We start from the raw sequence: 5,855 nt of genomic DNA, 5'->3' as shown, positions 1-5,855 counted from the left end.
TGTATTTATAAGTCAGTTTCTATTTTATTTGTTCTTTAGATTCTACATATAAGTGATATCATATGGTATTTTTTCTCTAATTTGCTAGAGTGAACATGTGTCACTTTTATGAACTTAGGAAAAACTGATAAACTGCTTCATTTTTCCCAGCATAAAAGAGAAAAACCTATCTAAAGAAATATAGGTTAAAACACAATTTATTTAGAAATTTTCAACATGAACTGAGAATGGTTTTGGTATTCTTTACATTATAATTTATGTCACTTGTATTTCTAGGATTAAAGCACCCACACTCAATAGGTAGCTGAATGTTATTTTGCAAAACCTGCATTTCTAATTTCTAAAAATCATATTTTATTTTAAAATCTAAGACATTGTTAAGCATACAAAAGCAGTGCCATGAAAAATGTATATAGTATGAGGTTTATATTTTAAACCCTATATAATAAATTTTAAGTAAATATGTACATACTAGAGGCCTGGTGCATAAAAATTCATGCACAAACCCAACAATCCTCCCAGCTTAGGCCCCGGGGATCTGGCCTAAGCTGGCAGTCAGACATCCCTCTGGCAGCCCAGGAGCCCTTGGGGGATGTTCAATTGATGGCTTAGGCCCACTTCCCCCAGGGAGCGGGCCTAGCCGACAGGTGGACATCCCCCAAGGGGTCCTGGACTGTGAAAGCGAGTGGGCCTAAGCCGTCAGTCAGACATCCTTAGCGTTGCCAAGTAGGTAGGAGAGGCTCCTGCCACCGCTGCTGCACTCATAGCCAACAGACTGGCTTGCGGCTGAGCAGAGATCCCCCTGTGGGAGCACACTGACCACCAGTGGTCAGTATGCATCATAGCAATCAGTTGTTCCTATTCCACTGTTAGGGTTAATTTGCATATTACCCTTTTATTATATAGGATATAATCAATTACAATATAATTGAATTGAACATAAAAGATATGGAAATAGGCTGGGAGCATGGCTCAGTGGTTGAGCATGGACCAATGAGCCAGGAGGTCACAGTTTGATTCTGGTCAGGGCACATGCCTGGGTTGCAGACTTGATCTGCAATAGCGGTCATGCAGGAGGCAGCCGATCAATGATTCTCTCTCATCATGGATTTTTCTATCTCTCCCTCTTCCTTCCTCTCTAAAATCAATAAAAATATGTTTTAAAAAGATGTGAAAATACAAATCAAATTACTAACAGGGGTCATTTGGAAGGGACTGGGGGACTAGGCTGGGGTCAGTGGCCAGCACAGGCTTGTTGCCTCTGTCATTTGAAATATTTGCAGTCAGAGTATAACTCTTTATTGTTTGTGTTATTAAAATAATACATGAAATAAAACATCATTTTGATCCTCCCATAACCTCATTCAAAAAATAAAGAGCAAGTCATAACCAGTAAAGATGTAGAAAGCTTGCCCCCACCAAAGCTTGGCTTTCAGAGAATTAAGTTGAATTTTATAAGATCTCCCTTCAAAATTCCCAAACAATTTTCTTTCTAGTGCTGCCCTTGGACCAGCTGCATCAGCATCACTTGGAAATTGTTAGTTCTGCAAATTCTTAGACCCAACCCTAGACATCTGATCAGAAAATCAAGATGGGGGTCCAGCAATCTGTGCTTTACTAGCCCTTCAGGCGCTGCCAACGCACACTAAACATTGAAAATCACTGTATGTAATGAGAGTATAAGATATTTTTAATGGTTTTTAGGAAAGGGGCTGAATAATAGGTCAATTAATTTAGTGACAAATAATATTGCTATCTAACTGTACAATTATAGCTAAAACAGGATGAAGAAAACAATGTTAATGCAGGAGGGTCAGTGCAGTACACATTAGTTGTATACTCCAAAGCATTCATCTTTCCTAAGGAGAATCTCAACTTTGTCTCAGTCCCAACTTCCAGGGCCATGTTAACTAATCATCTCTGGCCAATGTGATATAAAAAAGTGAATGTTTTTTAAAGCATTAAGATTCAGCTGAAATGCTCCTTTTGACTTTTTCTCCTTCTTTCCCCCTTTTTCTTCCCTGGCATGTGGAGAGGCTGACTGTAGAGACAACAGCATCTAGGAAGAATGAGGATGAAAGTTATATGCTATAGATCAGTGATGGCAAACCTATGACATGCGTGTCAGAGGTGACACACGAACTCATTTTTTTGGTTGATTTTTCTTTGTTAAATGGCATTTAAATATATAAGATAAATATCAAAAATATAAGTCTTTGTTTTACTCTGGTTGCAAATATCAAAAAATTTCTATATGTGACACGGCACCAGAGTTAAGTTAGGGTTTTTCAAAATGCTGACACGCTGAGCTCAAAAGGTTCGCCATCACTGCTATAGATGATGTGGAAGGAAAATTGCAGCTGCCTGGGACATTTCTGATATCATGGGCATGGCCCTATTTCACATGCCCACCACAGTTTATCTCCAGATTTCAAAAGTAAGCTCTTATTTGGTGAAGCCACTGTCATTTCCTGCAATTGAACACAAGTCTAACCAATATAGCAAATAATACAAAGGTTCAATTTAGGTCATATAAAAAGAGTAAAGTAAAAGAAGATGAGGGAGTGAAAAAGAGGCATGAGAGATATAAAATTTATATGGGACAAAGGAATAAGGTTGATGAAGATCAATAAGAATGACATCCCATTAAACCTGTGCTTTGGATGCTCTAAATTTAGATTTGAAGAATACTTATTACCTGGTTAGAAATGTGTCTTCCAGTGATAGGCTCTGCATTTGACCAGCAACAGCCTTCATATTTCTATTATCTAGGACACTATCTGACAGGTTTTTTTTTTCACATAATCAGGCAAAAGCCCCAAATACTAGTAGATGTGAGCTTCTTGTTTGTGACACAGCCACACTGTAGGCATGTAGATAGAAAGTCGTATGGGAAGATAAGTAATAAGATTTCACCCTGTTTTATTGCTGGTTCTTTTAGATCTGCATTTTTGGCAGCCCTGAGCCATAACTAGTGACTGCTTTTCATACCTGCTTAAAAAATTCTCAAAGAGAATGGCCAAGTCCTTTAAAAAACAGTCGCTTTATTCTATACCAATATTTTTTATTTATTTTTTTGCTGGTAAGATGACTCCCCCACAGGACAAACCAGCCCTGCTCCCTAGTCAGCAATAGGACTCTGTCCCCCAGGTAGATGGATATCATTCTCTCACACATTGAGTTCTTGATTTCAGACAGAGCTGCAGTGCAATGCTGAAAAGCCATTTCCCACATGGCTTCTCACTTCCTATTACAAAGGTGGGCTCATTCAATATGCTTTCTTTGTGTCCTCCTGTCTGTTGATAGCAGTGATTTCATACCCACCCCAATCCTTTCTGCTAGTGGTGTATTCATTTCCAAAAAAAGAACTGCCACTAGTTTTCTCCTTTCTTATAATAGCAGGAACAATGCCCGCTTTTGGCATGAAACACAAAACATTACTTACTATTAATCTGTGCCAACTTTCTACAGCCTTGTCCGCTTTGTTCTTCCACCTCTGGCACAGTGGATTAAAACTATCTTTCAGTAACATTTACACCCATGGTCTAAGCATCAGGAAGACACAACCATGTGTGTGGTGGGAATTCTTTGCTATTTAATAGGATTTGAAAAGTACAAATAAAAAACAACTCATTAAAGTAATATCTATTAATTCCAATTCCTGGCCTCGTCAGTACAGTCACGGTCCACTTAACTATGGAGATAAGGTCTGAGAAATGTGTTGCTAGACAATTCAATCGTATGAACATCACATAGTGCACCAACAAATACCTAGATGGTACAGCCTACAACACTCTTAGGTCATATGGTATAGACCAGTGATGGCGAACCTTTTGAGCTCAGCGTGTCAGCATTTTGAAAAACCCTAACTTAACTATGGTGCCGTGTCACATATAGAAATTTTTTGATATTTGCAAGCATAGCAAAACAAAGACTTATATTTTTTATATTTATTTTATATATTTAAATGCCATTTAACAAAGAAAAATCAACCAAAACAATGAGTTCACGTGTCACCTCTGACACGCGTGTCATAGGTTCGCCATCACTGGTATAAACTATTGCTCTTGGGCTACAAGCCTGTATAGCATGTTACTGTACAAAGCAACACATGAATAAATCAAGCACAAGAAAAAATGTACTATCTAGAAACATGGTAACTACATGTATGAGGCTCCTGGTGGTGTAAAACAGCAAACATTCTTTCTTATTTTTTATTGTTGACACTATTACAGATGTCCCTCATTTTCCCCCTTCGCCCACCTCCACCAGCCCCTTCCCCTCCCCTGGCCTTCATCACACTGTTGTCTGTGTCCATGGGCCCTGCATATATGCTCCTTGACTAATCTCAAACATTTGTATTAGAAGTAGAAAAAAAAACTTTAAAATAATAATTAAATGTACAGTATAGTAAACATAAACCAGCAACATAGTGGTTATTATCAAGTACTATGTGCTGCACACAATTGTATGTGCTGCACCACTGTTATCCAACTGGCAGTGCCATAGGTCTGTGTACACCAGCATCAGCACAAATACGTGAATAAAGCCCTGTACTACGACATTATGACAGTTACCATGTTATAGGTGATAAGAAGTTTTCAGCTCCATTATAATCTTATCTTATGGGACCATCATTGTATATGTAGTCTGTTGTTGACAAATGCATACAGCATTACGCAGTTCATGACTTTGCTTTAGAATTAAATTCTATCCTTTCCAAAGTCTAGGAGCACAGACCCTTTTGCCATAGTACATCTACACTGTAGCTCCTGTGATAACTTCCCGAGAAGTTATGGGAAAGCTAAAGCATAAGAAACCTTTGATTTTCGTACACAAATGTAATGCTCCAACTGAGCACATTTCTCCTCAAAGACCCTAAACGGTCCTTTTGATATTTATAAGAGCTCTATAATTCTAAGAAAATTAGGTTGAAAGGGTGAATGGAAATTTGGCACCTTGACTGTAGAGCACTGGTTCTTAAGTGTTCTTAGCTATTCTTCTGTTATTAACTGTGTATGCTTTGCTCTTCAACTTCAAGAGAAACTGTGCCAGTTCACAGGATCCTGAAAATGTCTTAGAAAATTTCAATGAGTGCTTACAAAATTAAGATGTTTCCATCCACAAGTACATCTATCTTCAGTGATGACTGACTGATTGGTGCAGGTGGCCACTTGAGTAACAATACATTTCAGTGAAGTGTGGCCTCTGACAGGCAGGAACAGCCTTCCTCAAGCTGGTGTAAATCAGCAATTGCCTATATGTCCAGTTCTCTTAGTGCACAAAAGCCTCCAGACTCATGGCATAACACAGATATTTAGTATTTTACTTCTGACATGAGGAAGTCCTATGTATAGCATAAATAAACCTTGTTCAGTAACCGTATAGCTTCTGTTCCTTAAGAGTATTTCAGTCAGCATTGATGAGTGTAGAATAATTTCATATCATGGTAGTGATGCTTGGAAATTATAATAAACTAGAGGCCCAGTGCACGAATTCGAGCATGGGTGGGGTCTGTTGGGGTGGCCTGTAGGTATTGGGACCCAGCTCTCACCCCTAGGTTCGCAGCCCCGCAGCCCCGCCTGGCACCCCGCTGTGGCCTGGTGCTGCCCCCTCACCTGCTCCACCATCCCATCTGCAGGGCGATCGATTGGGGCCAGGCTCCCCGCCCAGCTCCCTCAGTACCTGGGAGCCAGGTGGCGGCCCTGATCCCTGCCGCCACCACTGGTCGCCATCTGTGGGGTGATCAGCAGGGCAATTGGGCACCCGTTTTCACCTGCCTTGGCCTGGCGCTGCCCACTCACCTGCTCCACCATCCCATCATGGTCCTGCTCTCATCAGAGCTCATCAAGCTG

This window comes from Myotis yumanensis, unplaced genomic scaffold (assembly GCF_028538775.1).
Source record: "Myotis yumanensis isolate MYYU_CA2020_CCGP unplaced genomic scaffold, mMyoYum1.0.hap1 SCAF_2, whole genome shotgun sequence".
Lineage (NCBI taxonomy): Eukaryota > Metazoa > Chordata > Mammalia > Chiroptera > Vespertilionidae > Myotis > Myotis yumanensis.
The sequence above is the reverse complement of the archived record's forward strand: the minus strand, read 5'-3'. Positions refer to the sequence as shown.